This window comes from Mustela nigripes, chromosome 15 (assembly GCF_022355385.1).
Source record: "Mustela nigripes isolate SB6536 chromosome 15, MUSNIG.SB6536, whole genome shotgun sequence".
Classification (NCBI taxonomy): Eukaryota; Metazoa; Chordata; class Mammalia; order Carnivora; family Mustelidae; genus Mustela; species Mustela nigripes.
Genome location: NC_081571.1, coordinates 22,979,127 through 23,001,164, shown reverse-complemented (window position 1 = coordinate 23,001,164; position 22,038 = coordinate 22,979,127). Strand labels below are relative to the sequence as shown.

The window sequence follows — 22,038 nt, the reverse complement described above, 5'->3', positions numbered from 1 at the left end:
GGCCAGCATTGGGTTTGAATCCTAGCTTAAGCACTCTGTAATTCTGTGGTCATGCACAAGTGACCTAAACTCTCTGAGCTCTCATTCCTTCATCTGTGATATAAAGACAATAAGTCCTCCCTTGTGTTTGGTGTTTTGAATTTTTTTGTTTTGTTTTGTATTGTCTTAGAATTAAATGAGCTAACACTTAGATGTTGGGGAGCATTTAGAAGGGGTTCAAAAATGCAGGTTTCCTTCTTCCACTTCTAATCTCTTTCTTCATGAAAAGTAATAAATATAGTTCCAAGCAGAAGCTCAGTTTTTCTGAGAGCTGCTTTCAGAGAGGAAAATATGCTGGCCTGAATTTTAATCCTCTCCCTGCTGTTGCCAGGAGTGGTTAGCTATCAACCAGCACAATCTCCAGATGGCCCAACGGTAGAGATTATTCAGAAACATGTGAATGGCTGGTGAGAACACAGTGAGTCAAAAGAATAATGGGCTCGAGCAAGTCAAGCATCTTTAAGTGTAACTTTATATACACGCACATAAACCCGTAATCTCAGTAGTCTCTGGCATAGAGCTTGTCCATAAGCATTTATCCATTGTTCAGTAGATGATCTGGCAAATCTAGCCTATGGGGAGGGGGACTTTGGTCAAATGTCCTGAGTACTCAGGACATCAGACAGTCTTCCAAATGTGGATTAGGATATAATAATTTTTAGTGCCTTGACTAAAATACTGAAAGATTATTTGGGCTATTAAATGGATCTTGCTGCAGCATTCTAGAATGAAGTATGTTTCCTGCTGGTCATGAATTTTTCACTCAAAACTAAGAATCACTAAAGGGATGAATAGGAAATGAGAATTAGTTTTAATTCCTCTTCCTTGAATAGCACTGTGTTCTTCACCTTCATGCTTCAACATGGAGGACTGGGTGCAGAGAGGAAAAGGAAAAAGAAAGCGCTGGGAGACAAAGGGTGGGACTGGAGGAATTCACCTTCCTCACACACCGGCTGCACACGAAGTCGTCTTCTGGCAATGTTGGGGTCCTGGAGGAGCGAGGAGGGAGACAAAGGAGAGAAAGAAGAAGGAAAAGGGAAGAACAAGACAGAAAAGAAGAAAAATCTGGGAGGAGGGAAAAAGAAATGTAGAAGACATTAGGAAGAACACATGGCACTTGGATGCTAAACTCATAAGTGAAGCTTTGGAAGTTTAAAGACACCCCTAGTGTGTGTCAGACACTGTGCTGGGACCTGGGAATATGGAGCTGGGGACACATGGTTGCAGCTGTGAGGCACTTGCAAGAAAGAATCAAGGCTGGGAACAACTCAAGTGAAGTTCAAGAAAACTTGGCATTGCATGGAATATTAGGAAGCACTGAGAAGAGGTCAAACGCTCTCGGTGGTGAATTCCCTTCCATCAAATGGGGTTTCTATTGACATTAACCTTTGGTCTGTTTCACAAGATTTCTTAAATGTCCCGTTCAGTAGACAGGCTGGACGAAAAACTGATGTGTGTGACTTTGCATCTCAGCAAGTTCCATTTCCCCTATCCAAACAGATGTTGTTTGGCCAGAGCAGTACAGAAGAAAACATGACTACTGGATCTGGCATAAAATGGACCCATGAACCTATGCCAACTGAGTCATGTAAAAGTAAGAGGACTATACCCTCGGATACTCTTTGAAGAAAGATAGTGTCACCTGACACTGTTGGCTCACCTGTCACCTTCATCATCACACTCACTGCAGCTGTGTGGCTTCCTGTGGCTCCCAGTAAGCTAGTGCTGGGCTCGCAGAGGGACTCCAACACAAAACTCTCAAGATGGGCCCCACCCAGCTGCTCCAAGAGCTCAGCCTTGACTCTCGAAGGATGAGAGTAAAAGGTTTCTGTCCTCCATCTCCTTCTCCCACCTCACCTACCAAACTTGGGCAATCTCTCTCTTTCCCTTCTCCCTCATTTCTCTTCCCTTTCCCCCGGCTCAGAGCCTTGTCTTCATGCTGGTGACAGACACAGAGGTTCCCGTGTTCTTTAGGCCTCGGGCCCTGATTCTCTAACTCTTCATAAGAAATCCCTGGAAAGCTAATTAAAAACTCAGGCAGGCAGGTCCCACTGCTTATGATGCTAATTAAGTGAGTTTGGCGTATGGCCTGAGAATCAACATGTTTAACACTCTCCCCATCCGCCCAGGTGATGGGGACACAGGTAGAGATGGTCAAAACACCGGGAACATTGGAAACTGGGATGGTTTGCACTGTAGAGGAGAGAGCAGGTTAGAGATGTGACAGAAGCCCCTTGGCTTGCGTACAGCCCACTGGACCCCTCTGCTACTCATCTCTCTGATGCCAATGGTCCCAGGGCTCTATTCCTGGTTCCATTTGGCTTATTCTGTACTTTTTCCTGATTTCTCTTCTCCAGTCCCATACCTGCAGGCATCTATAGATTGAAGACTGGAATACCTATTTCTAGCCCAGATCTCCCTTCAAAGCTTCAGACATATTTTCACCCAGTTGTCCCATGAGTACCCCAGGTTTAGTGTGCTCAAAACTTAATTCTTGGGTTTTGATTCTGGGTAAGATGAATGTTGCTTTGCAACCTCGGGTGTTTCTTGGTGAACTTTTGAAACTGTTCCCCTTACACAAAGGGCAAGGAGAGACTGAAGAAGGCAGAACATTCTATCTTGTTAAATAAGCAAGGAAACTTATATATGAGGCTTATGTTGGGCAGCTGGTAGAACACTGTACCTACCAGCCAGAATCTTTAAAGTTTATACAGAGACCTTAACAGGGCTCAGTCCTATATATGTCCAGATGGTCTCGACACACCTTGCTCTCTCAAGGCTGCGTCCTTGAAGTGGTTCCTAGTGCAATTTAAAGTCAACCAGCAGTCACGTTGTCCTCTTGATGACCTCCTCCAGCAATGGGTCAGCACGCTCCATCTACACTGTCTTTCTCACTTGACTGCAGCTCCAAACGCTGGGCCAGCTATTTGAGGACTCTGAACAGCAAGCAGCAGGTGGATTAGGGAAGGAGATCGGAATTCACTGAACTGCTGGTGAGTTTCCCTTCCATCCTTCTGTGTCCCCCAACCTAGATGCAAGATAGCCTGAAACCTAGAGGCAGGAACCACGATGCATAGAGAGTTATAAGGACACCCTTTACCCTGGCTCGAAGAGTGGGAAAAATAGTTCCTGAGAGAAAAATCACCCATGGTTTTTCTTCATGCTGTTCTAACACCCAGTCCCAAGCCATCCTTCCAAATGGTGACAGTAAGATTGGCAGTGGCCATTTCCACAGGGTCAAATGCTTTCTGCCATTCTGTGAGCTGCTTCAGTTTTCCCAATGGTGTGTTTTGGAGGACAAGAGTTAATTACGACAAAATGCTATATGCCCTGTATATGTACGCAAATATTTATCATTTTTAATGTTCTTCATTTCTTCCTGTAGATCTGAATTTCCATCTGGTACTATTTTTATTTAGCCTGAAGAACATCTTTGAGAATTTCTTATAGAGTGGGGTCTGCTGGCAACAAACTCTTTCAGCTTTTGTTTATCTAAAAATGTCTTTATTTTACTTGCACTTAAGAAAAATACTTTTGCTATGTATAGAATGTCAAGTTGGCAATGTTTTTCTTTCATCGTTTTAAAAAGATATAGTTCTATTTCTTCTAGGCCCATTTTTTTCTTATAGGAAGTTAGGCATCATAAATATAATTATTCTCTCTTATGTAATGCAACTTCTTTATTTGGATGCTTTTGAGATTTTTTTCTTCTTTTGGTTTTCAGCAGTTTGACTATGATGTACTTAGGCATGGTTTTATTTGCACTTACCTGTTTGGGGTTTGCTGGGACCCACAGATGTCTGGGTTGCTGTTTTGAGTCAAATTTTTAAAATTTTCAACCAATATAGTTGCAGTTTTTTTCCTGCCCCATTCTCTCTCTCCTCTCCTTCTTAAATATATGTTTGATTAACTGAGACACTCCCAGAGCTTATGAAGATCTGCCCATTTTAAAAAGTCTCTGTCCTTCAGCTTAGATGATCTCTATTGGCCAGTCTTCTGGTCATTACTACTTTCTTTTGTTATGTTTAATATACTGTCAATCCCAGGAAATGAATTTTTTTTCAGGTACTGTATTTTTCTGTTTTAGTATTTAACTTTGATTCCATTTTCAATTTACATATCATTGCTGACAATTGCCCCTCTCTTCACCCATTATAACCATGTGGTCTTGAAATTCATTAACATATTTACCATAATAATGCTAAAATTCTTGTCTGTTAATTTCAACATTTAGTTATTCTGTCGGTCTCCTTTTATGATGCACTTTTCTATTGATTCTGTGTCACATTTCCCTATATCTTTGCATGACTAGTAAATTTTTATTTTATAGTAGGTGAAGTGGATGATACCTCATAGAGACTTTGGATTCATTTTCCTCTGAGAAGTGTTGACTTTCATCTTAGAAAGCAGTTAAATTGGGTCACCTCGGTGGCTCAGTGGGTTAAAGCCTCTGCCTTCAAGTCATGATCTCAGGGTCCTAGGATTGAGCCCCACATCTGGCTCTCTGCTCAGCAGGGAGCCTGCTTCCTTTCCTCTCTCTTTGTTTGCCTCTCTGCCTACTTGTGATCTCTGTCTGTCAAATGAATAAATAAAATATTTAAGAAAGAAAGAAAGAATTGGGGAGGGTATGTGCTTTGGTGAGTGCTGTGAAATGTGTAAACCTGGAGATTCACAGACCTGTACCCCTGGGGATAAAAATATATGTTTATAAAAAATAAAAAATTAAAAAAAATTTTAAAGAAAGAAAGAAAGAAGTTGAATTACTGGCAGTGACCTTAACTTATGAAGGCTTGGTTTTAGGTTTTGTTAGGGTGGTTCTATTTCAGTTTCACAACTTGCTCAGGGTGAATCATTAGTCTTAAGGCATTGAAAGACTCCTTCCCTAGAAGATAGATAGGATAAACTAACCGCTTGTTTGCTTTTCTGTAAACCGCTGGCTTTTAGGTATAGACCAGGTTATTAATTAGGTTATTAATTGCTTATTAATCGCTCTTTTGCCCTTCTGTAACCGCTTGGCTTATAGAAATAATAGAGACGCCATGATGGCATTCCTACCTTCCCCCTTCTTGTTCCCCTTTCCCGCCTCTCTCCTCCCGCGCGCGGGCCCTCAGAACCAATCAGCTTGTTCCCCCTTCCCGCCTCTCTCTTCCCGCCTCTCTCTTCCCGCGCGTGGGTCCTTAGAGCCAATCAGCAAACTCCACGTATGCCTTTTTCAAAAGTTCTAACTGTCAACCAATCAGTTGCGCCCCACCCAAAACTTGTTTGTACCTGTTTATAAAAACCCGGCGCCACCACAGCCGGGTGTGCTCAGCTAGCAGGAGCTGCTGACCACCCGCAGGCGCCTGCGTAACAATAAAGAACCTCTTGCTGATTGCATCCAGTGGCAGTGTTGGATTCTTGGGTAAGGGGATCCGCAGGTCTTTCAGCATAAGGCATAGCTGCTGGGGTTTAGTTTTAAAAGCTAGAGGCAATGTCCACATAGGTTTAACTCGAATTCCAAGCAGTATCTGTAACAGGGCACTCCTTAATCTCTACTCAGCTCTCAGCTTTCTCATTGTTGTGTCTCCCTGGGCACCTCGGAGTCTCACCCCATGCATATGATCCAGGGATCACCCAATGATTTGAATGGACTGTCTACACAGATTTTTGGCCCTATCCTATGTGGCTTCCTCCTTTCTGGAATTCTGTCCTTGCCCCTCAATAGTAGACTCCTCTAACAGTCCCAAATTCCATCATCTGATTCCATAGTCCTGTAAAACTGTGTTCTCTCCTTCCTCTCTAGCTGCCACACTTTGATGGGCCTGGGAGTCCCTTTAAAGGAAAAACCATATAAATGTGCATCTCACTCTGTAAGGATCAAATCCTTACCAGCTTTTGTTCTCCCAGTTGTTTGTTTGCTTTTTTCCCCAGAGTGTGTAATTGTTACTGGCAGGACAGTGTCTAAATGTTCCACTCTGCCATTGCTCTCTCTTTCATACATTTCATCTGTTTTCTCTCTGTGTTATGGTCTGGATAATTTCATCACATGTATCTTTCCATGCATTAAATTTCTCTCTGGCTTTGTTTCAGTGATTATTTAATCTGTCAATTGAGTTTTTAATTTTGATGACTGTGTTTTTCATTTATAGAAATTCTTTCTTTTTTACATCAGCCTCTTTTTTTTCCCCAAAGGCCTTGTTCTTTCTTATGTTTTTAATTCCTTTTTTGTTCCTTGTCATTTCAATCATACTTATTTTATAACCTCTATCTGGGGGTTGTATTGTATTATCTACATATCACAGGGGATCAAATCAAGTTACTTATTTGGTCAGTTGACTTCTATTCATAGTGGGTTACAACATTACATACTTGAGTTTTTGAATCAAATTTGGCTTTGAATTTATGTTCAGCTGAGTTTTAACTGTGAAACAATTCTTGGTGAAGGGTATATCCCAGCGAAGAGGTTTTCCTTTGAATTGCCAGATATCCCAGCACTAGTGCTGGCCTGGGTACACTTTTGAGCTAATATCTTAGCTTCAGGGTTCTTGCACCTCAGCAAACTTTTTTCCAACCAGAGAGAAATTGACAATTTCCCTTGACCAATCCTTACGCGATAGGTAGATTAACTTCTAGTTCTCCTTTTTCATAAGGGATTAGCCACTTATGAATGCTGGTTCTGAAGAAGGTTTTGAGCCTCTTGTGGATCCAGGACTCAATTCCTTTTCCTAAGTGGTCATTAAAGCCCATGTTTCTTCATCTCAGATCCATTAAGGTGGCTATTATAAAAAAACAAACAGAAAATAGTAAGTGTTGCATGGACAGAAACTGGGACCCTCACACATTGCTGGTGGAAATTTGAAATAATGGAGCCACTGTGGAAAACAGTATGGTAGCTCCTCAAAAAATTAAAGATAGAATTACCATTTAATCCTTCCTCTCCAAGAGAACACCAAATGGTGGATGACGCTGGTGCTGAGGGAGGGCCGAAGGGCCCAGGGGCCCTGGAATGGGAGGCCGGGGCCGTTTCCGCGGAGGCTTCGCAGCGGCATCCGGGGTCAGGGCCGGGGCGGTGGTTGCGGCCGGGGCGAGGCCGTGGAGCTCACAGGGTCACGGCGGAGGACAAGGAGTGGATTCCGGTCACCAAGCTGGGCCGTCTGGTCAAGGACATGAAGATCAAGTCCCTAGCGGAGATCTATCTCTTCTCCCTGCCCATCAAGGAGTCTGAGATCATCGACTTCTTCCTGGGAGCCTCCCTCAAAGATGAGGTCTTGAAGATCATGCCTGTGCAGAAGCAGACGCGCGCTGGCCAGCAGACCAGGTTCAAGGCATTTGTCGCCATTGGAGATTACAATGGACACGTCGGTCTGGGTGTCAAGTGCTCCAAGGAGGTAGCCACTGCCATCCGCGGGGCCATCATTCTGGCCAAGCTTTCCATCGTCCCTGTGCGGCGAGGCTACTAGGGGAACAAGATTGGCAAGCCCTACACTGTCCCATGCAAAGTGACTGGCCGCTGTGACTCTGTGCTGGTGTGTCTCATCCCTGCCCCCCAGAGGCACTGGCATTGTCTCTGCCCCTGTGCCCAAGACTGCTGATGATGGCCGGTATCCACGACTGCTACACCTCGGCCAGGAGCTGCACTGCCACCCTGGGGAACTTTGCCAAGGCTACTTTCGAAGCCATCTCCAAGACCTACAGCTATCTCACCCCTGACCTCTGGAAGGAGACTGTGTTCACCAAGTCTCCCTATCAGGAGTTCCGGACCATCTTGTGAAGACCCACACCAGAGTCTCTGTGCAGAGGACCCAGGCTCCAGCTGTGGCTACCACATAGTTTTATACAAGAAAAATAAAGTTAACTAAAGCTTGTTAAAAAAAAAAAGAAAGAAAGAAAAAGAAATTACCATTTAAACAAATAATTCCGTAGCTGGGTATATACCCAAAATAATTTGAAAACAGGGAGTTGAAGTGATATTTGTACACCTATATTCATTTACAGCAACAGTATTCATAAGACCCAAAAGGTAGAAACAATCCAGATGTCCACTGGTGGATGAATATATAAAGAAAATGTGACCTATAACTATACATCTATGTCTATACCTATATCTGTATCTATACAATTTTATTCCACCTTTAAAGGGAAATGAAATTCTGGCATATGCTACAACATGGATGAACTTTGAAGACATTATGCTAAGTGAAAAAATTCAGTCAGTCACAACAGGAAAAACACTGCATGATTCCACTTACGTGAAGTAGCTCAAGTAGTCAAACTTATGGAGATGGAAAGTTGAATGGTTACTGCCAGGGTCTGGGCAAGAGGAGGAAGGAATCATTGTTTAATGGGTACAAAGGTTCAGTCTGGGACCATGGAACAGTTCTAGAGATGGACAACGGTGATGGTTATATGTACTTAACGCTACTGAATCACACACTAAAAGTGGTGACGATGGTAAATTTCACGTAATTTATATTTTACCACAATAACAAAAATTTTCTTAAAAATCAACCACTGGAAACTACTCCCAAATCCAGGGCAGGCACACTATCAGCTCAAATACTTACTACTCTACTGATTTATCTTATTCTTTAAAGAGCTTAACTGTACATTTAAACATTTTTTAACATTTTATCTACAATTACTGGTTGTTTTGTTAAGGGAAAGTTTCTGTTATTTTTATGTTTGTTCATAAGTAGCCTAGTCAAGTGAGAGGGTTTTAAACAAAGGTTGCATATTGGTGACTTACAAATTTTATTTTGTTTCTTTCTTAGCTGGACATTTCATACAAAATGCCAGATTTCCATCTTCTCTTGAAATTTTGGGATCATGGTCCATATTGGGTCACATCCTCAGTGGGTGATGGCAAGCTGAAGTAGTAGTGGCTTCCCCTCTGAGGTAGAATAGATGCTCCCAGGATTGCATAGTCACCACAGCACCTGATGCATAAAAACTCCCCTGTTTTGCATTTCTGCCATCTAAAATGACTGAAGTTTGCAGCCACAGGGCTAAAACACTCAGATTTTACATGTGGCCACCAAGTAAATACTTTCTTCTTTTAAGAACCCTTTTTTAAGTCAAATCCATAATCCATTCTTGAAGTACTCTCTTTTTGTTACCTAACAGAACTAGAAGTCTGATTGAAGATGTCCCCAAGAAGCAATGAGGTATCACAAAGTTTTGGGCAAGGAGGGAGCTTTTGTCTTTGCAACCTCCATCATTCCATGGACCTGCCTTCACCCTTCTCACATTTTCCCTCTCAGGTATTAAGCAATATTGTATTTGCTTTCATTAGAAGGGACACAATGAAGTATGTAGAATACGACACTGGTGGTCAGAACACCTGTGTCATACTGCCAGACCTGTTTTTTTTTAATAGTGGGGACATTGTTTTTAGAAAGACCAAATGACAAGCCCAGTCTCTCGGGGTTCACCTCTGACTTCATCATCTATGTGCTACTTCTGTCTTCCCTCCATCCTACAGGTTTGGGAAACTTGGTTGGTCATCCTCCATCAATCCAGTGACCATCTTTCAAGGGCACAATTGCATTTAGGGAATTTTAAAATCAGAAAAGGTGACCAGATTGCCAATGTCCCTTATAAAGAATAATTCTAGAGATTAAGCAAGACAGAAAAAGAAAAAAAAAACAGCATTCATTTCATATCAGAAAAGAGCATAATTATCTCTGTCCTTAGTTGCCAGGTTTTTTTTTTTTTTTAACGTTTAAGGCAAAAATCTCCCAGTTTTGTAAATGTTGTCAACTAATTCACTAAAACAAAACCCTGCATGGACAAAGTAAAACATTTCTATGGATCCAGTTTGGCTTATGAGCCACTAATTTAGAGAAGGAAATCCTAGATAATGGAAGAATTGCTTTATAATTTATGTGTTTAATAAGTTAGATGTATCAAAACTCAAAATGCTTCACTTCATGTTACATTCCCTAATGGTTTCAGACATAAATCTTCAGCGTCTCGGTCGTCCCAATGGGAAATCAAGCCATTCACTTATTTGTGTTTCCTCATGAGGACCCAGCAGGATATGAGATAAAGAACAGATGCTTAGTCCAGCCAATGTTTTCATGAACTTGTAGATTTCATGTAGGAAGTACCTTGAGAGCTTCTGGTCCAGAGATGGCAAATAACATAGCACTTAAACAGCTCCCCTAGCCTCATGACAGACAGTTCCTGGCACAGTACCTGAAATTCCCACCCTTGGGGTTTATATTCCCCTGGATTCATGTTGGAATCTTCCCAAGTTCTCTTTGAAAAATAGCATTTCCAAATGTATTCCTTGAACCACTAGTTTTATGGGATATTCTTAAGTATTCAGTAGTTTCTGTGGTTGGAGCAGTCAGGGTTTACTTGCAACCTGGAGTCACTCTAGCCAGCTTAAGTAGCAAAACAATTATTATGATGACTATGGTTATTATTATTCCCTGGGAAGCCAGACTGGTATGTTCCTCAGCCAGAAACCACGCGGCTAAGGCCAACAACAGGCAGAGGACAAGACCCACCCATACTGTGGCAGTTTTCTAGCGTAAACACCACTGCTCATCATATCTCCTTCTGCTTGGTAACTAGTGCACTGGAGAGTGGACCCCGGGCACTTTAGCATGACCCACCCTCAGGAAAACCAGACATTTGCAGCTCTGCTCTCAAGAGATGCAATTTTCTTCTACTGTGCTGATTTCCTCTAGCAGGTATCCCCTAGGTACACATCTCGTTGGTCCCATCCAGGTTGTGTGCCTGCATTTGACCTCCCAGGGAGTCCTGGGAAATGTAATTTTCAGGAAATGGAGGCACGCACACTCTAAGAGGCAGTGGACTGAGAGATGAGTGAGCCAACCCATAGTATCTTGCCACCTGATCAAATTAGTTTCTGCTAGTGCTCACTTCGGCAGCACATATACGAATTAGTTTCAGCTAAGTACCCATCTTTGCTGAAGTCTTTTCAGAGCTTTTAAAATGCTAGTATGATTCTGACTCTCCAGAGAGGGTTTTATTTTTATAAGGTTATGTTACCATGAAACGCTCTTTTCTAAGCTTTCAGAGTTAGCATAATATGTAGAACACCCTTATGCCAACTATGAGTTTGTCTACTAATAGCAAGAAGTCCCTCCCTGCAAAGACCTGAGGTCTTGGTCAGTGGTTTTGTTTTGTTTTGTTTTTAAATGAGTGAGAGAGAGCATGAGAGAGGAGAAGGTCAGAGCAGACTTCCCAAGGAGCTGGGAGCCCGATGCGGGGCTCGATCCTCGAAGTCTGGGATCATGACCTGAGCCGAAGGCAGTTGCGCACCCAGCTGAGCCACCCAGGCGCCCCCTTGGTCAGTTTTGACAGACATCTAGCAGGACTAGGTGGTTAGGGTCTTTAAGAGGCTAGATGTGGGCATACAGCCACAGTGGAGACTCTGAACGCCTCTGGGTCACCCAGGACGGTATGGCCTTGTTGTGTTTTCCGGAGGTTAAGGATGACTACGTTTGCATCATTCCCAGCAAGCGTTTCTGCATCCCGCACATTACTGCTCTGTGAGGATTAGTGAGTTGAGCCCACCAAATGTATTTCATCAAGGACCTTTTTTATTTAAATGGAACTCCCAGATGTGAAGGGTCATTCTCTTTTCTACTAATGACTCACTTGTTGAAAGCCAGCATTAATGTTCAGATTACTGAAAAGAGCATTAACTAGTAATTTGCAATACACTATCATATAAGAATCTTATGATATATTATCATACGAATGATTATGGCTAAGGATTTCATCATAAAACAAGCTTTAGCATTTACTGCATTTCTGGAGAAATAAATGTGTTCTTTGCCTCTTTCAGGATGAGGTTATAGGGTTTATATGGGTTTGGGGTGGGTGTAGAACACCATCTTGATGCTTTGTGGTTGCTGAGGTGAAGTCAACTTCGTTCAAAAAGTAGAATTAGCCTTGATCCCAAAAAGGATCATGCAGAAAGGAGATAAGACACAAGACAGGAGGGATGAGATGGAATTTTGTGATCTCACGAAAATGGAATCTGTAAGCATGAAGACAGAGCAATGAGAATCTGTGGCCAGACAGAAAATCCTGAGTGAGTCAGTGAATGCATTGTCTTGTCTTCCTCTCCACTCTAGTCCTACCACTTTCTTACTGATGGGTCTCTGTTCCCCCATCCAGAGTTAGCACTTGAGTGGGCCATGAGGATGCCTGGACATTTGGTCAAATATTATTCTGGGTGTGTTTCTGTGGGTGTTTTTGGATGAGGTTAACATTTGAATCACTAGAGTGAGTAAACCAGATTGTTCTCCCCAGTATGGGAGGGCCTTACCCAATCCACTGAAAGCTTGAACAGAATAAAAAGGCTGAGGGAGAACTCTCTCTCTCTCTTTCATATGGTCAATTCTGTTTCTCTGGAGAGCCCTGACTAATAAAACTGGATTTCTTCAAATGATTTCCCAAGCCATCCATCTTTTCCATCTATCCTCAGGTTTGTCACTCAATTAATCATCCTTTGATTTCTGCATTACTTTCTTTCTTCAAATAATTGGAGAATTTCTGCCTACATTCTTTAATGCAAATTCCTTGGCTATATTTTTCAGATCAAATTAAAAAAAAATCTATAAAGCAGTGATCCTCATACTTTTTGGTCCCAGGACCACTATATACTCTTAATAATTATTAAGAACCCCCAAATCTTTTATTTATATGGCTTATACCAATAAATATTTACCATATTGTATATATACCACTTTAGAACTTAATTAGAAGAAAGAGGTTTTTTTTTAAAGATTTTATTCATTTATTGAGAGAGAGAGAACATGAATGGTGGAGGGGGAGATGGGAGGGAGGGGGGAAGCAGACTCCTTACTGAGCAGGGAACCCAACGCTGGGCTTGATTCTAGGACCTCCAAGATCATGACCTCAGCTGAAGGCAGATATTAAACTGACTGAGCTACCCCAGGTGCCCCAAAAGAAATGTTTTGAAACACAAGAATTAAAAAGCACATTTGGCTTACCCCTGAGAAATTCTGTCATGACATATCATTCAGTTTCTAGAAAACTCCAATGTACAGAAATAACAAAGTAAGAGTGAAAAGGAAATTATCATCTTAATATTAATATGAGTATAGTTTTGTCCTCTTGACCTTCAGAAAGGTCTTCAGGACTCCCAGGATCCCTGAGCACTTTTGAAAACCGTTGCTTTATGGTATCTGCAGATGACCTTCAGTTTACCTCTGTCTTGTCTCTCACATCCATTATCTCCTCTGAACTGGCTTAATGTACTTCCTCGTTATCTCACTTGACCAATAGCATAGTGTTCTTGTCTTCTGACAGCAAAAGCCCTGGTTCCCAGATAGTGAGCTTTTTTTTTTTTTAAAAGATTTTATTTATTGGGGCACCTGGGTGGCTCAGTGGGTTAAAGCCTCTGCCTTCAGCTCAGGTCATGAACCAAGGGTCCTGGGATCGAGCCGAGCCCCGCATCGGGCTCTCTGCTCTGGGGCAGCCTGCTTCCTCCTCTCTCTCTCTCTCTCTGCCTATTTGTGATCTCTGTCAAATAAATAAAATTATTTTTAAAAGATTTTATTTATTTATTTAAGAGTGAGAGACCACAAGCAGAGGGGGGGGGCAGGAGGAGAAGGATAAACAGACTCCCCACTGAGCAGGAAGCCCAACGTGGGGTTCAATGCCAGGACTCTGAAATCATGACCTGAGCCAAAGGCAGCCACTTAACCAGCTTAGCCACTCAGGCACCCCGACAGTGAGCTTCTTGAGGGCAAAAGATTTATTCTTTAACATACTCTTGGCATTTTGCTGAGGAGTCAAGAAATGTCTTTTGAGTGAAATATGAAATCCCACCTATCATATATATTGTCTCGATGAAAAAAAAACTCTTTCCAAAGAACCTCTAATTAAGTCTTTCACCAGTTTAACATTTTTCTGTGTTTTCCATTAGTTACCAAATGTAGGGGATACTGTTGGTTTCCTGGGCACACATCCCCAACCCACCGAAGTCTCCTAGAGCCATGGGGTCCATTTCCCAGAACAGTTCTTCACCTTAAAGGCTCCATCTCTTATTTTCCTAAAAGTTTTATTCAGCATCAAGGGTGTTTGTGCCACTAAAAGTTTAAACCCCAATTTGAGAAATGTTGACACCTCTCAAGGCAACCCTTAGCCAATGTGGCTGGGTGGGGTGGGATGGGGTCACGGGATAAAAGTCTTATTCTTCTAGAGTTGACTCAGAGAGTCAACTCTACAGCACGCTCCTCAAGTTTCTGTACTGGGACTGAGTTCTAGTTGCATCAGCAGTAAATCAGTCACTAATAAGCATTTCATCAGCTTCTCTCCCTTCCCTATCTCACCACCCCGCTTCTTCCTCTCTGCTCCCTCTTATCACCTCCCAAATAAACTATCTGAACCCAAAACAATAATACTGAACAAAATCCAAACTTCTTGCCTATCATTTAAAACTTCCTGTAACTTGATTCTAACCTACCTGACTAGGCCATGTCAGCCACTCTTTACACATACTCCATCCTCTGTGCCAAGTGATTCCCAAACGCTCTCATTCCAAGTTGTATTCATTCTACACTTTCATTCATTAGTATTGGACTGAGATCATGGACTCCTTTAGACCAATAGAGCTTCTCTCCCTAGTGTGGGGAAGGGCCTAGCCTCTCATAAAGGAGGCCTCATAGAGGAGGGTGAATACCCTGTGGTCCTAAAAGCAAAAGAAAATGGAAGTTATCACAGATGGGTTGACAGCTGATGGTGTCCTTCCCAAACAGGTAGCAGGAAGGTAAAAAAGAAAGAAAATAGGTGATTACCAAATTTGACACAAGATGATGGAGATGTCCTGGTGAGCTGAGCCAAGTCACTGACATTTATCACAGGGACAGACACTTTTTAGGGGCCCACAGACCCAGACTCATCCCTATAAGCCCCTCCCAATGCTGGCCCATACCTTGCCCAAGTGAGGACATGTGGAGGCATTGCCACGCCCCCTAAGCCTCTACTGTAGCTGTTCTTACCAGAATAAGGATCACAAACCCACCACTCCTTGTTCTGTAGAAATTGCCATCCCCTGCTGGAGCCCCCTTACGAAGCCGTAGCTTCAGCTCTAGTTCAGAGACCCACTCTCATGTCGTCCAGCACATGGATTTCTGCCCAGATTGGACACAGACTTTCCAAACATGCTCTGGAGCTCCCATGGGCTCTGAGATATTAATCAAATACCCACTTGAAGTGCTTTGGAAGCACCTTTGCTTTTTGGTTTATTGATGTGCTTATGTTGAATGAAGATACATTTCTGGTCCAGTCGTGAGTTCATTTCAAGACATATTAAAGAAGGATTTTTCCTAGCTGCTTGCTTTAGAATATTGTTCCCTAGAGACCAGGTGCTTTTCACAGCTCCTTGGAGACCTATAAGGAATGATGGAAAAATACAGCTGGGCATCTCATATGGAAATCAGACATACTGGAATTCCATTTGCATATCTGTCTTAATTTAGCCTGGTTATTGATTCTCTTGAGGTGCTTACTTCACACCTTTGCTAGTCTCTCTTAGCTTATTTCCATCTCAAAGGAGGAGGAGCAATGGTAATTTTCAAGCACATTTTCTTCAAGAAAGATATATGAGCCCCAACTTAGTAATGGACATTTCCCTCCACAGAGCATTCCGCGTTCCAGAGCAGTGTTCGAGGACATTTTCCTATGGGCATAAATGGCAGCCAGTCCTGGAGACACTTACAGATAGATTAGATCACCATTGCCTTTAAAAGCCCACACCTCCATCCCAGATATGCCCCTTCTCCCTAGAGGTGTCCTCAGATAAAGCACTTGAATTGTCTAAGCCTCCTTTCTTTGATCTGCTATAGATATCAGTCTAACTGTTCAAAGTCCCTCCCTGGATCCCTGCCATATAATCTTTCCTTGTGTCTGTGTCAGCAATTAAATGGTTTATAGAAGAAAGGGATTCAGATTCCTACCTGTCCTGTTGCTCTGGGTAAACCATTTCTCCCTAGAGATGTCAGTCACCAGCCTCAAAGTGGCAGTCTCCAGATGTGCACATTATCACCTCCTGAGTGGAGGACTGTCTGGGGTTCTTTGTTCTTCTCCACACTTAATATGATGTGCTTCTATCTGGGCCAGTTATAGGAGGAGAAGCAACAGTTCCTCGGTTAGCATTCATATACAACAGAAGCACATGACTCTTTGGTCCCGAGCACACCATTTAGTTCACCCTAGCCAGAGTTTACCAGGGGCTAATCTACCAGGTATCCTGTGTTGACATTCCTCTCACTGACTCAAGTGGGAGTGTTGGTTCATCCAGACACAACATCGAATCATTCAGAGGAAATTCAAACTCACTGGGTACTTTGGGAGACACAGAGATGGAGGCAAACGCTCACCAGCATTTCAGTTACTTAACATCTTGAGGAATTCAGCTCAAGTCAGAAGATGTGACAGTTAAGAATATGAATGGCTACTGTAATATTGCTTCCTTAAAGTTTATTGATTATTTGTTGGTGAAGAGTTCTCCTGGAGTTTTGCTGTGTTAGAAGGTAGTCAATGCTGGAGTCAACATAACCCACTGGAGACGGGAAATTGGAATCTGGAAGTCAGAGTACCGCACAGTCATCACATCTCCATCTCCAGCCATAGAGAGGATCACCTATGGCAACTTGACCAAGAGGCTGCAAAGCTAAGTAACAAATTAGGCATCTTATCAAAGTCAGGCAGGCTGAGTGGGAAATACTCCTGAAGCATCACTGTTCGTATCTGGGCTACAGGTGAATTTCCTGACTTTGGGAGTTTCAGTTGTCATCCTTGAAATGGAGATAAGCATCTCAAAGTGTAATGGGAGGAATCTGTTTTCTCTGAGAGCAGAACATTTATCACCAGTACTTGCTGGAAGTTTTCAAGGGACAGTCCACTGGTAGTTTAGGCATGACCACAGCTATCCCAAGTCCATTTATCCCATGTTTTCATAATCTAAAGGCAGAGACAACAAGGGACGGGTAGCTCAGTCATTAAGCATCTGCCTTCAACTCAGGTCATCACCCCAGGGTCCTGGGATCAAGCCCCGCATTGGGCTCCCTGCTCCGTGGGAAGCCTGCTTCTTCCTCTCTTACTCCCCCTGCTTGTGTCCCCTCTCTCTGTGTGTCTCTGTCTATCGAATAAATAAAATCTTAAAAAGAAAAAAAGACAATAATAGAACATACTGACAGCTGAAACAGAAGGAAACCACCAATTGTAATTGCTTAGAAAGATTCTAGCATAAGGACCACCATTAAAATAAGAATTAGGCAAGGCCACTGAAGGCAGCTACTAGGTGGTTTTGAAGGAGGGCATGGATGCTGGAGTTGGCAAAAGGGGATCTTTATATAACATCATTTTACATATCCAGCTTTACAGTATGAATTCCATGGGCTGAGGATTCTGGAAAACACTTAGTTCATAGAATTTTCATACACCCTCATCCCATCATCAAGGAGCCTGCTTTTTACCTCTTCTGGCTCCTCCCTCTACCAATGGCAATTATACTGCCCAAAAGCAAAGACAACCATAAGATGCCAACAGAAAGGACAAGGCAAATTATATAAATGCCTGGCTTGTTTAAGAGCTTGGACACTTGGACAGGAGCTTATTTTTAAGCTTGTGCTATACAACATTAATACAATACACAATTAGTTAATTGTAACATATAAAAATTTAATACAATAAAGTAGATTAACTCAAAACCTGCCACATAGTAGCATCTCTGTAAATACTTGCTTAATGAAATAAAGAACCCTTGGATTCAGTAGGAGGGGAAATCTGGGAAAAGTCAAGAATGGAGGAAAGTGTTCAATAAATACATAGGGAGTGAATAAGAAGAGTTTCCTGTAACTAGGCTCTATGAATTTTAATCTCCTCTCTAGTACTTGCATCTTATTGACCTTCGGAAAATTCTGCCTCAGCTTAATCATCTGTAAAATGGGGATAATGATTTTCAAAACATAATTTTCAAAAAATATAAAACCATTCATTTTTACATTCATTGATAATGAAATAATAATAGGATGATATGATTGGTTCAAAGAGCATCTGAGAAGCTAGGGTACTTATGGAGAATGTAATGCAGAAATATTAGGATAAGGCAGTTGGATTAGATATGACCTGAGTAATGCCCAACATATCATAAATCAGTGAGGTTATATTTTTTACTCATGATAAATTATTTGTAAATCTCTTGGATCGAAGTCTTCAAATGAACAAATGACTTCTCTACCTCTGGAAACTTTAATCGAGATTAAGTAATAAGGCAAACCAAGGACATTCCTGGAGAAAATCCTTGGACAGCCTTTTCCCTCTTACTCTGAAGGGATGTGTTGTCTACCTTTTGCCTTCATTCTAATATTCTTCTTCTAATATTCTTATTCTGGATAATTTTTCTGACAGAACCTCCCTTATTGGGTTATTAGGATTAGAACTTATAGGGATTAAATGAGCTAATACACATGCAATCCTTAAAACAGTGCCTGGCACTTACTTAGTAAATGCTGTTAAATTTATTCGACTATGAGTGTGGCCCGGTAAGTCAGGTCCGCTTAATAATGCCCCAGAGGGGATTTAAAGCAAAACTCAGAACTGTTATTACTAGCTACATTGCCTTCACTTCCTTCAGGAGAGACTTCCCGCTATTAAATCAGAGGAGAAATAAATAACATTATCTGTTGGAATTACCAATATTAAAAGTAGCATTTGGGGGTGGGAGTAAAACAGAGCATCAGGGGGTGTGGAGGGTGAGCAGGAAGGGAGCAAACGAAGAGAGAACCAGAAGGCCATGGCCCTTGCCCTCCATGTCCAATGGGCCTCCAAATCACTGCAAAAGTACGGAACCACTTCTCCTCCTCACAAAGTCATACTTATCCCGCACAGACTCACCTGAAAGCTTCTGCCTTGCAACCTTCCCTAAGCCCAGGGCAGAGGCAGTCCCCTCCAATCTCAAGGCTCAGAGCTCAGCTCACACCACCATCACGCTGTGTTCCGAGCACGGCCTTAGAGGAGTTGAGAGCTTGCTCTGCCTCTACACTGTTTCTCTTCACCTGGGTGTTCCAGCCTGTGGCCCCAAATCACCAGCAGTAAATATTTGCTTACTGAGGCGTCTAGTGTTGCTCCAGCAATTTCCCTAGGGTACAGCCTGGCTGGATGCTTAGCAAACTTACTTTCTCATCTCTTGGGCTGGGTGGCTAGACCACGTGGCTTAGCCTCCCCTTGGAATATGGGTGGAAATGTGTGCCCCAATTCCAGGCTGACCCGCGATATCGCCTGTGTACGCCTCACCCTTGTCCCTTCATGTCTCTGTGTGTGTTTGTGAAAAGTAGTGAGAAGAAAGGGTGAGGGTAAGAACAGCCTCCCTAGCATTTACTAGAAAGAATCTCGTTGCAAAGTAAACTCTTCAAATATTGGGGTTCTATGACCAATGTGCTTTCTGCCTCTGCAACTCCAACCCATCACTTAGAACACAGAACTGCCACACTGTTCTCTCGTTTTCTGGAGTGAAAAACAGAGCAGAACTATATCACTTTCCAAGGGGTCAGGAAGTGAAAATATTATAAGGGAAGGAAATACTTCCTGAGAGGAAAATATCAAGGACCTTAACCTGGGGTTTTCAGATGTGGAAATAGAACACGTAAGAAAGTACTTCCTCTGGGGATGATGAAAAATGGTGGGTCCAGACTTCTCGTGAGATGGAAGACCTGCCTGGGGCACGTGACGTGAGGAAGGGCAGTCTGCTGTCTGTCTGTCAGAGTCCTCACTGCGGGCCTCAGCACAGGAGAACACGCGAGGAAGCAAATGTGTCCCGCGGGCTGGGGCAGACCCACCACCTAAGTGTCCTCCGCCACCAACTGTGCCTCCCTGTCAGCTGCAAACAGGGAGGAGGAGCCTGGCTTCTATCAAGGGGAGAGCAGCTACTAGGAAGTCTGCGGCAGAGTGAGGTTTATTTTCCCTTCGTATGTCTGTAAATAAATGGTTTTAATTTGGGGAAACATACATCTGGAGTGTCGTTGTGTTGCCAAACAGACAGAGTCTTGTCACAATATGACAACTAATCCAGAAGGTTGTCTGTTTTCCGTGAAATGTTGCCTAGAGGGTGCTTGGTGTCTCGAGAAACTCCGAGTGCTCAGGGGCTGCCCAACCCGTGGGCATGTTCAGTTTTCGGGAAGAATTAACCAGGGAAGGACTCAGGGGATATTTGGGTCAGAGCATGGGCCTAGAGTTTCTGGAGTCCTGGTGCTGGTCCTAGAGCTGCTTTTACTTCTCAGCAACCCCGCTTAACCTCCCTGTACTTCAGCTTCATCCTCAGGGAAATGAGACTCCGTGGAGTGCAGGCGCCCAGGATTAACACACCTCCTTCTTGAAGAAAATAGAATTTGACATACTGACAAATAACGGCTCTGCACAAAGCTTCCTTCAGAGACTCTCAAAAGCAGAAAACCCTGTGGTGTATCTAAAATAGATGTTGATTCTTCTTCTTTTTTTTTTAAGATTTTATTTATTGACACAGAGATAAAGACATAGGGAGAGAGGGAACACAAGCAGGGGGAGCAGGCTTCCCGCTGAGCAGGGAGCCCGATGCAGGGCTCGATCCCAGGACCCTGGGGATCCTGACCTCAGCTTAAGACTAAGCCAACCTGGTGTACCAATTCATTTTTAAAACACACGTTTCATTCACATTTTCAAGAACACCATTGTTTCCTACAGAAAAGCACTTTCTGAGTTATATGCCCTGTTAGTGCTTCATCGGTGCCTGGTGACTGGATTAGAAGGCACTTAAAAATAAACAAAACAAAAGAAACGTTCGCTCGATATCAAGATAATGTTAACATTACTAGTGTGAGATCATAGAATGTTAGCCCTAGAAAAGACCTTGAAAATCATTTTGTTCCAACTGTTCATTGTTGCAGCCAAGAAAACGAAAACCTGGTGAGATGAGTCACTGGCCATTTCTCACATTTCAAAATACGTTGTCTGTATAAAATTCTCCATCATGTTAGTTAAAGTGCTGATCAGGTACATTGCACTTTCACTATCTCTGTTTCCCAAAATTATCTATTCCCACGACCGTTGTGTGTCCACTACCATTAATATCTCTTCCTTTGGCTGGGGAGGGGAAATCAACAAGATCTGAAGGGAGGAAGGATTTGGAGTTGCAGAGAGAGAAGTTTGTTTTTCTTTCTTCATATTCTTTTTTTACAGCTTCCACGGCACAGTGTGGACATTGAGATTCCCTTGTCAGCCCAGGGATTATGTGTGAACCCCAAGAACGGTCCTTGTTTAAGGAGACCCCTGCTGCTTTTTCTTGTTATCTCTGAGGTATTTGCCATGAAGTCTGATGTCATTCTTGTTCAGAGTCAGCTCTGAGAAATTTTTGGCCTCGCAGACACTAGTGGAAAGGAAACACGTTTGGGGAGCATCAGGAATGGCAGGGAGTGTGGAAAATTGGGGTGGCTGGCGTGGGGAGGCAGGCTTGCTGGCTAGAGGAGCTAGAGGACTCTGTCCCCAGTTATTCAGCCAAGAAGGCAGATACTACCACCACCCCCAGGGTACAGATGAGGCAATAGTGGCCCAAGAAGCTCCCCATAGATATTTGTTATGGATGCTAACTATGGGTTTTGTGGCATTCTGAAAAGAACAACCAGGACTGAGCTTTTGTGTTTACTAGAAAAAAGTGTTCCCTTCTCAAGTTAATAAAAAAATTGTTTAGTATATTACTGGTCAACCTAAATAAACTTACTCGCACTGTGCAGAAGCATGAGAGGTGGTGGAGGAGGCTGTCCCCTCCTCCATCTGATTAGTAGCTCTGGACAGTGGCCTGTGAGTGGGAAAGGTGTAGGGGAAGGGAGGGGAGGGGCGTAAGGACTCAAAGGAAGAGTCCAGGGGAGCTCTGGCTCTAGGGTATCAGCAGTCAAATTCACTTTAAATGTGCCCAACCTCTAGTTCCTTGAGTTTCTCTCTCTCTCTCTGGTTGTTTTTGGTTTTGTTTTTTGGGTT

The 22,038-nt window shown here is 42.9% G+C and overlaps 1 pseudogene; it reads left to right on the top strand.

Moving 5' to 3' along the window:
• Window positions 1-6,971: 6,971 nt before the first annotated feature.
• Window positions 6,972-7,862, top strand: LOC132002612 (small ribosomal subunit protein uS5-like; annotated as a pseudogene).
• The last annotated feature ends 14,176 nt before the right edge of the window (window positions 7,863-22,038 follow it).